The following is a 9,881-nucleotide window of genomic DNA, read 5'->3' as shown; positions in this document are numbered from 1 at the left end:
GTCAGGAAATCTAGCTCTAGGATGGGACATCACAGAGATTTATGTTCACCGTATGTCATCATATCGTATTGTATTGTATTGTTTACTATTGGGTTGTACTGTAATGTTATCATTTGATAAAAAAATCTTGTCATACTGTTTGATATTGTTTTGTATCATATTGTATCTTATCATTTGATATCATATGATATTGTTTGATATCACATTGCATTGTGTCCCATTGCATGGTATTGTATGGTATGGTGCGGTATTGTATGGTATGGTGTTTATCAATTTCTCCACTTAAATTTCAAACCCGGAAATTGCCATTGTGTTTTCATCATCTGCTTGATTCAGCCTTATTAAAATCGACCAGGGGCAGCACGGTGGCACAGTGGGTAGCGCTGTCGTTGCACAGCAAGGCGGTTTGCTTGCCACTCTCCGCGGAGTTTGCATGTTCTCCCTGTGTCTGCATAGGTTCTCTCCGGGTTCTCCGGCTTCCTCCAACCTCCTGTTACGACCCCAACGCTCCAGAAAAATGCGCATCGGTTGATTGACCGGTCCCAAATTACCAGTAGGAGTGATTGTGTGAGTGCATGTTTGTCTGTGTCTGTGTGGCTCCACAGTGCATTGGTGTCGTGCCCGGAGTTTCCGCCGCCTCACCCCCTAAGACAAGCAGGGGTAAGCGGATGAAGCAATTATGACAATGAATGAATGAATAAAACTGACCAAACGGCAACTTGACGTCTGCTCATTTTACAGGCTACAGTGAGAGAGCGACAAGTTAGTCTCACATTATCACCATGCTTCTGAAAATGATGCAAAAGTTGGAGAAAACCCAAGCGACAATGAGTTGTTTCCTGAATAAAAAACAAAACTTAATGAAAAGAAAGAGACAGATATTACTGGGGACAGTACGGAAGAAGATGCAGAAGAAGCCAAGCAAAAACCAGCAAAAATCAAAACATTTCTACCATAGTGGATGCAATTTTTTCCATGGGTGAGGCATGGCTAAATGTCAGCACCCAAGACAAAATGCAGCTTACAAAAAATGTGTGTGGAGAAGGCTCTGTCAGCCTGGTGCAGTGTCCACAGGAGAATTAAATTAAATTGAATTAAAGGCAAAGAAAACTATTGAGTGAAAAGCAAAAGAGAAAAAAAAAACTGTACTGCGTCTTTCTTTATTTCTTAAACGTTTTTTTAAAGAATGACCACTAGACTGTCACATTTTGATAAAAATAATATGTAATTTTCTTGTTTTTTCCTTTTTACTGAAACAGTTATGATGCCGTGATTAATAAAATTGTTAAAATGAACAGTTTTCTTTAGTTTTTATATTGTACTATTGGCAAAATTCAATTCTTGCGTATAGGTTTTCTGCCGTCTATTCTGATACTATGTTTGGGATGCAAAAACATCATGTTGGGATGCACACATTTTTGTTGAAGCGCATCCCAGGGATGCAGTACTTCCTTGAGCTAAAATGAACTAAGGAGTATCTTGTTCTTGGAGGCTGAAACACAGACAGCTCTGTCTCAGATAGCATGTTCACCTTTGAAGGGTGCACTTAAAAGTGTGGGTGTGTGTGGGGTGGAGAGGAGGTGGTGGTAAAAGCAGGTCTGGGTGGGTGAATAGGGGGATAACCTGTGGATTGAAATGGTTTGCCTCCCCCTGCCCGCCCTCCATCCCCTTGATTCTGAGAGGCCATTTTTCTCCATGTCCACAAAGGGAGAGGGGTCGGATTGCGCAGGCACATTCACCGGCCCACTTTGTTTTCAAATGGTTTTGTTTAGTTGTGACACTGTAGACACCCAACACCTTCCAAGAATCTGAACTCTTCTGTGGGGAGTACAGAGGGCAGGTGGGTGGTGTGTAGGTGTGAGGGGAATGCAGGGGTGAAGAGGTAACAGAAAGAAACTTTTGGTGGTAGGAATTTGTTTTTGGAGAACATTGGATGACATCCTTCATCATCTGTCTTGGTACACACACAGCCTTCCTCTTTTCATATGCTTTTCTGTCACTGACACTGGTGCATCACCTTGTTCCAGACTGCTGTCTCCCCGGTCCTCTTTTCTAGAGTTCCATGGCACCCAAAAGTGTTCCCACTGTTGAATTGTTTCCACCTATGTGTTTAAGCAACTTAACATGGCAGGAGCTGTTCTGCTCAGGCTTGGATAGGCTTGACAGCTTAAACACTACTAATTCTGTTCTTACAGAGCATTCATTTTCTGCAGGTTCATTGAAACATGGTTATTGGTACCTACCTGCATAAGTGCAGGTAGCGGTCAGTTGATTTGAAAGGATATCAATTCCAAGCACGGGGTTTTTGCTGTAGAATTATGCCATGAAATAGTTACAGGATAAATATGAAAATAAACCAGGGAGACAAGGAGGAAAAGCAGGAGTATTGTACCGTTATTGCATCTGACCATTCCGAATAACCTGCTTATTTTAACATGCAATAGCTTATATTAAATTATCATATCATTTAAATTAAAAAAATCATTTTATATGCTATAACACACAGAGACAACCATTGTAATTGCATCTTGACTTGGCTGAAGAGGTAGAAGTACCTGAGCTTCTGGGGGCCATGAAGTCAATTGCTACACATGGGCAGTGCTTTGAAAGGTTGCATGCTAAAGGTGACATGCACGCACGCACGCACGCACGCACGCACACACACACACACACACACACACACACACACACACACACACACACACACACACACACACACACACACACACCTAACTGATTCCACAGAGCTTTGAGTATTGAGCCTCATTCCACAACCCTACACATAAAATCCCAGAGGACAGTGTGATAAACTATAAATATGACCTTTTAAACATCATTCGACCGGGGCTGCTGAGTTCACCTGGTTGTTCTTAGAAAAGCAAGAACAGTGCATGAGCGGTAAGTGTGCATAGGTGCAAGATGGGAAAAAAATCTAAAAACATAGATAACGCATGCGTCTTTAAGGAAAATAATGGACACAGAGACACTGAGAGAGCAAGGGGGAAAGACTATCTGCTGCATTAACCTTCCCCTCTGCCGTGCCAGTAAAGTCTTTTCTGCACTCCTCTTTCAGCAGGGAGGACCCAGGGGATGGTAATGCAAAGCCTCACTCCATTCTACCAGCAGAAACTTTGATTTCCTATTAGGTTCCTCCTGATGGGGACTGATGGGGAGCAAAGGGGAGGAGAGGAAGGAAGACAAGGACAAGCACCGACATGGAGAATGGAGAAAGAAAGTAAAGTGGTAGATAAAAGAAATGTCCCACAACCAGAACAGAAAGATTGACAAGAACTGTTGAAGAAGGCGCCAAAAAAAGGACACGGATGCAGCAAGTGCAGAGATGAGGAAGATAAAGAAAAGATGAAAAGACAGGTTGGCCAAACATCGTGACAAGCGGTGTTAGAATGTGCACTGTGGAACACTAAATATCCCTTGGCAGGGAACCTGGGCAGCCAGGGCATCATTTACGCTCAACCAATTTCGTGCTGAGCCATAGCTGGCAGCTCAATATTGATCTGCAGATTGATTGACTGGTAGGTTCAAAACAAGAGATGGGCATCAGACAACTTTTCTTATGTATGCATTGGTATTATCAAAATACCAACACATACCTGCCCCTAAACATTTTTTCTGATTAAAAATCATATCATTCATTTTCACACAGCAAGGCAGTTCCCGGTTCGCGTCCCACTCTGTGCAGAGTGTGCATGTTCTCCGTGTGTCTGCGTGGATTCTCTCTGGTTCTCCGGCTTCCTCCCATCTACAAAAATATGCACTTCAGGTTAATTGGCCAGTCCCAAATGAATTAATGAATCAAGTGTTATCTATAATAGAAGAAACTTTGGGACTATTTATTAATGCTGATAAAGAACTTTCGAAAGCATAGTGGTACTGATTCAAAATGAAATACACTGCCTATGTTCATCAAAATGGAGGAAGATATCAGCCAATTCAAATGTGTGACTCATTTATGTGCATTTAATACCTTTTAGATAATTGACGACTCAAGCACTGAGAAATTAGTCAGCAGAATTTGTCTATAATAAAGTCCATAATGGCATCATATCATTTTTGCTTTTAATCTCTTCATTGTATTTAAGAGCAGCAGAAAAAGAGACTATTGTCTGTAATCCTTGACTTACGTGAGCATCCACTGTAATTTAGCTTGAAACCAAGTATACGATTACACAGAAGTACAGAAAAAGCTGATATTATTAACACAGTACATTGACAGATATACGTGGAACTGCATTTTTTGTGTCACAGAACATGACCTCCCATGAGGGCAATACAGAAACAAAAACCCCATAGAGAGAGCACAAGTTCAACTGATCTCTATTGTACCCTCAGTTCTCTCTCAGACTTTTTGTCGTTGACCCCATTATGAAACCAAGTCTAGAGTTTTGTCGAAGACTGTAGGATATATGGATACTTAAAGTTGACACGTGGCAAGTTAAGAGTCATATTGAGATGGATGCAGTAACATCTACAGACATTCATTTTGTGTGGGAGATAACAAATAGAATAAAAATATCAATCAGCTGTTTAGGATGATTAGGAATGCAACATCTGTTTACTGGTGAGTACAATTCATCAGTCAAAAAACAGGCCCATTGGATTAATTACCCCACAAACGTTATTTGTTTTTAAAAGTAGTTCCCATGTTCTGTGTGGGAAAGGGGGATGAGACAGATATTAAAGTCGTGTAGGCGAGACACAGAAATATGGAGACAGAGACATACAGAGAGAGACAAAGGGGAGTGGGATAGAGGTAGTCAGAGGGAGAATGATTGATTGATGTGGTCAGTGAGGCGTCACTGATATCCAGCGGAGCCCCCCTCTCCCAGTGAAGAGGATGTGGATTGGTCTTAATGGTGTGAAAACAGGCAGACTGCAGGACTAATCTGGGAGGAGAAGGAAGATAAGGATATCAAAATCAACTCCAAAACAAACAGTGGTTAAGCTAAAAAAATTCCCGCATCTGCAGTAACAGGGGATTTTGTGTTATTGAGTACTACTGACCTTAGTGAGTCATTTATTCTGTTGTTCTATGGTTATAGTTGGATTTCTTTCAAAAATCTACAAACATATTTTTTTGACAGAAACAAAAGCCTTGTATTGACGTTAAAACAAGCATAAATGTAAGTGGGGGATCATGATTTGTTCTAATGATGAATGAGGAAAACAGAACCGCCTTATTTAAAAAAAAGTGGACTGTTTAACAGGTGGAAAATGAGCCTGATCTTCCCGACCGAAGGCCAAATGACCATTGTTTGTGTGTTTGTGTTACCCTGCAGAGAGACTCGCTAATCTGTTAAAGCAGTAGGAAATGTCTCTGTATATTAGCTGTGTTATCCAGCTGGGATCTTGTGTTTCACTAGGAGTACTTTACTCTTAAATATGCCCTGCAGGCTCTACCAGCGAGCAAATAAATAATGGACAGAGTTAAATCCATCTAAGGCATGTAATCTTTGCAGACATAATTGAGCTTTAAAAAGGGTGCTTTATTAAAATGAAGTGTGCACATTTATGTTATTTTTTTGAAGTTTGACACCATAGAAACACTGTTACATTTCCTTTTGGGATAAAAATAGCTGTGTTAAACCAATACCTGCCCTGTGGGAAGCAGTGTGATGTTGTTTCAAGCCAACAGGGGGGTTGTTGTGTCTGAATATGCCCCACAGCTTTTGTTGTGTGTAAAAAGACCACTCGAGAAATACATGATACTGCATCACCTCCTTTGAGTGGAAGATGTGTGCAGTTGAGTGAGCTTCACTTTGGGACTGAGGGCATTGATGGACAAGCAACACTAAACCAAGCATAATCTGCTGTTTATTTGGTGCCAAATTCTTGAAAGTAATTCTTAAGAAAAGTTGAATCAGTGGTAAAATTAATAATTTACCCGAAACAGTAGAAGAGAAAACTTATGTAATCAACCATGTTTAGAACAGTTCATGTTCTACACATGCCTGGAACAGGACGTTTGCTTGTTCTGTAGTAACACTGGTTGCAGACTTAGGTCTTTGTTGCTTATCCTGATTGAAAAATATTCAATACTGCACTCCCTTGGGACCAGAAGAGCAGTTTCAGAAATATGTATGTAGACCCTTGTCTACATACATATGCAGTGCAATACAGAGAAAAAGACACAGATTCCTTGCTTTGTAAATCAATGTCAGTACCTTGTCTCTCTCATGTCATATGACTTTTGTTAGACAACGCATGTTCAACGACAGGATAAAAAACACTTGTCGTTAAGAATAAAATTAGTTTTAGTACTCATTCTAGCACTCATTCTTTATGATAGGACTTTGATAGGACATTTTTAAATGTGCAATGACAACATAAGAACCTTGAACTTTGAAAACCAGGTTCCAATGGAGATAAACATTGATAAACCCAAAGCAAGATCATGTCAAATAAAAAAAAGATTTATATACATTATGCTGCTTTAATAATTCCTAATCATTTAGAAGTACTTTAGTCTGGAATACTATGGAACAGTGAACCAGTTGAACAAGACTACTCAGCATTGCGTTTTCAGTAAATACTTCTTCACAGACTTTATGTTAATTTCATGGCTTTCTTTTCGCAGTATGCCAAGACTATACAAGTTAATGAGCCCAAACAGAATCCATTCTCTACTTGAATGTGTGCATGTGTGTGTTTCATCTGATTTGAGTGCTGCTGCATCAAGTGTTTTCCCATCTATCTGTGCTTGTCATTCTATATTTAAACTCTTGCGTTCCCCTTAGTTATCAAATTCTAAGTGCTTGAATGGCATTTACTTTCCACAACCCTATTGTGGCCTGCCTGCTCTTTAGATCCTGGTTGAATGGAAAGATTGAAAAGAGGGGGATGAAAATAATAGGATAGTGTCTCTAATTGTTAAAATGTATGAGATGATGAGCAGGTAAACTTGAGCGTGTACCAACACCACTGTGTGCAAGTGGACCTGAAAGATGGAAACAGGCAAGGTGAGGGGTTGCGCCGCTGATGTCTGTGCTATGTGTCCTGTGTGAGTGCAGGAGGGAGGCTGAAAATGATACCCTTGTCTGTTCCCTACTTGCCCCACTCTGAGGCTGTTCCACCCAGGGCAGCACAGGGAAAGAGTGGGGGTCCCCTGGGAACTGGGCAGGACAGGGAGGGAGAAGGGGTGGGGGGCATGGAGGCCAGGCTTTCAACCACTATGAAAAGGAGTGGAATCAAATACAAGCAAAATCTCCTTCAATGTACTGTATCCCTCACCTGAGTAGGGCAGCTAACTGAAAGGAGATCTGCAGAGGAAACTGTACAATGGGTCTAGGGAGGACAAGAGAGGATCTTTACTAAACTTTGCATGCTGGTGCACTTACTTGCATAGTGTGTGAATTTCAAAGGTGACGTGTTGTGTCAAACTGCATTCTGCTGCTTTGTAACTATTTTATTTTCTGCCACAAAAGACCCCTGCAGCATTTGACTGCAACATCACATCACCTAAAAACATGTCTTCTGGTGTTTCCGCTTGGTTTAAAGTAGCATATTAATCGGTTCCAAAGGGTATCTGACATTGCTCTTTGTTACATCCCGCTTCAAAGAGGTGATGTATCGTAATTGTCAGTGTTCAGTGTGTTCGTCCGTCCGTCTGTCCATTCGTATGTCCACCAAATATCTTCGCAACCGTTGCAGATAGAAAGATGAAACAAAAAGCACATTACTCAGGTGGCAAGGGGGATGAAAATGAGATGATGACCTTGAAGTTGAGAAAATTAGGTCAAGGTCAAATTTTAACTTTTGTACAATCAGGAACCGGATAAGATAGAAAGACGAGGGAGAAGGCCAGTGTGAGTAAGACCATAGATCAAAGCTAGTGCTTTGATCAATGACAGTATGTCAGAGCACTAGCTTTGATCTCTGACCTGTGCAAGTAGGTAAGGGTACATTTTTTAATTCAGGGGTGTCGCGGGATATTGCAGTCTGTGACTGCCTTATTCATACTTTTGTTTATTAGTTGCGGATGTTCTCTGTTGTAATGATTGTTTCCTCTGCTGTCATTTTCAACCTTGTCAAATGAGTCTTATATGGCCCACTGGTGTGTGGCCACAATGGAGACTGGGAGTGAGAGGTGTCCACTCTAACACCATGAGCCATTCTAAATACTCTGGAAACTTATAGGATTCTGGATTTTAGCATACTTAAATGCAATTATACACTCAGATTCGCCAAACTGAATAAGAAAGTGTCCCATTAAGGACACGGCAAATGATTCAATTCAGATACTATGCTAGCACCTCCTGCTGGCAACAGGAAGTATACATTTTGTTGCTGGTGGTTGTTCTTTGATACCTCATAGTGGAAATTTCTTCACTGTGCAGTATGCGTAACACATGGAATTTCAGAACTATGTTGACGTGCAGGATCCTGGTAAATAAACTGAATTCCTGAGTTCCTCACACACTGAAGATCAGACATATTCAAATAAGTACTTTATTAAATCAGAATAAAAAATCTTAAATGTAACATACAATTATTTTTTTCTTTAAAAGCTGAATAAATTATTTCACTTTTTGTGCAGGTAAAACTGGTATTACCCTGAAATAGACCGTAGTCATCCTCTGACCTAACAAATCTGACACGGGTGACTCATCAAACTGACAATTGAAGACATATGACTCATGTTACTGCATGCACACATGTTTGTACAGTACACGTGAATCTGGCAGGTTGCCAGTAAAGATTACATGTGGTAAAAACGGCATGTGGTGTCAAGTGAATGGGTGGGTGTTGGCATTGGAGAGCTGATTGCTCACATGTTAGAGGACACACATGCAAGCACAATCTATCTCTTGGACTCTCCCCCGCTCACAAACCTCTCGAGTTCCAAGGTGTGAAAAAGAACGAAAAGCACCTCCAGCCAAATCACTTCCGAGGTTTCCAGAGGTTCCGTTTCATGTGAGTGGAAACATCCAGAGTGAGGAGTGAGCTATGTAGGCCCGGCTGCATGCTCTCTGTAACCTGATCTTACTGGAAGTAATGTCTGTAAAGAGCCTTGCAATTGAGGTGTTTCCTATTGGGAGGTACATCAACACTACACCCTGTATGTACACTAGAGATGCACGGCACGCACACCATGCACACTGCTGCAGTTTAAGTGTTTCCATTGCAGTTCTATGACAAACAATTGACCAAAGTAACATCCATAACAAGACAAAAAAGAACAAAAGAAGAAAATATTTTATGGGTTCACAGGGTAATGCGGTAGAGGAAGGGGGGACGAAACAAGGAAATGACTGAGATGAAAATAATAATGGATACACATGTCCCCACCTATATATTTGAATAAGCTCACTTCAAAACCTCACGCTGTCAAGCTTTTAACTCCACCCACTATCTGTCAATCAAGCGCCCAACCAATCACGGCACACTTGCCAGACGAAATGACGTGAACAATATGCCGTAAGGCATCGGGCAGCGAAGCTTTTTGTTGCGGTTATGCCTTTCGTCAACACAACAACGCAGATATCTGGGACGAAAACGCTGGCCAAAGGGAAGTTTTTTGTAAACGCTGGGTCTGCGTTGTCAGCTGGATGCTGTAACCAAAACTTTTTCTATCCGGGGGGTGTCTCCCTGCAACGAAAACTGCTGTGGCGTGAGTGTGTGACCCATGTCAACAACACACAGACTGGACAAAGTTAAAACCGGCTATTTTCTGATGTCTAACAGCTCCACGTCAAAGACGCGTTGATAAACATGCTGGATAGTTGGATATTTGTTTGTCTGTTTCCTTCTTTAGGAGTCATAAAGTTTATATATTTATTTATTCATTCATTCATTCATTCATTCATTCATTCATTCACGTTCCTCACCAACACCAGTTCTGGGTCAGATAGGGATGCACTGCC

This window comes from Antennarius striatus, chromosome 3 (genome assembly GCF_040054535.1).
Source record: "Antennarius striatus isolate MH-2024 chromosome 3, ASM4005453v1, whole genome shotgun sequence".
Classification (NCBI taxonomy): Eukaryota; Metazoa; Chordata; class Actinopteri; order Lophiiformes; family Antennariidae; genus Antennarius; species Antennarius striatus.
Note: the sequence above shows the minus strand (reverse complement) of the source record.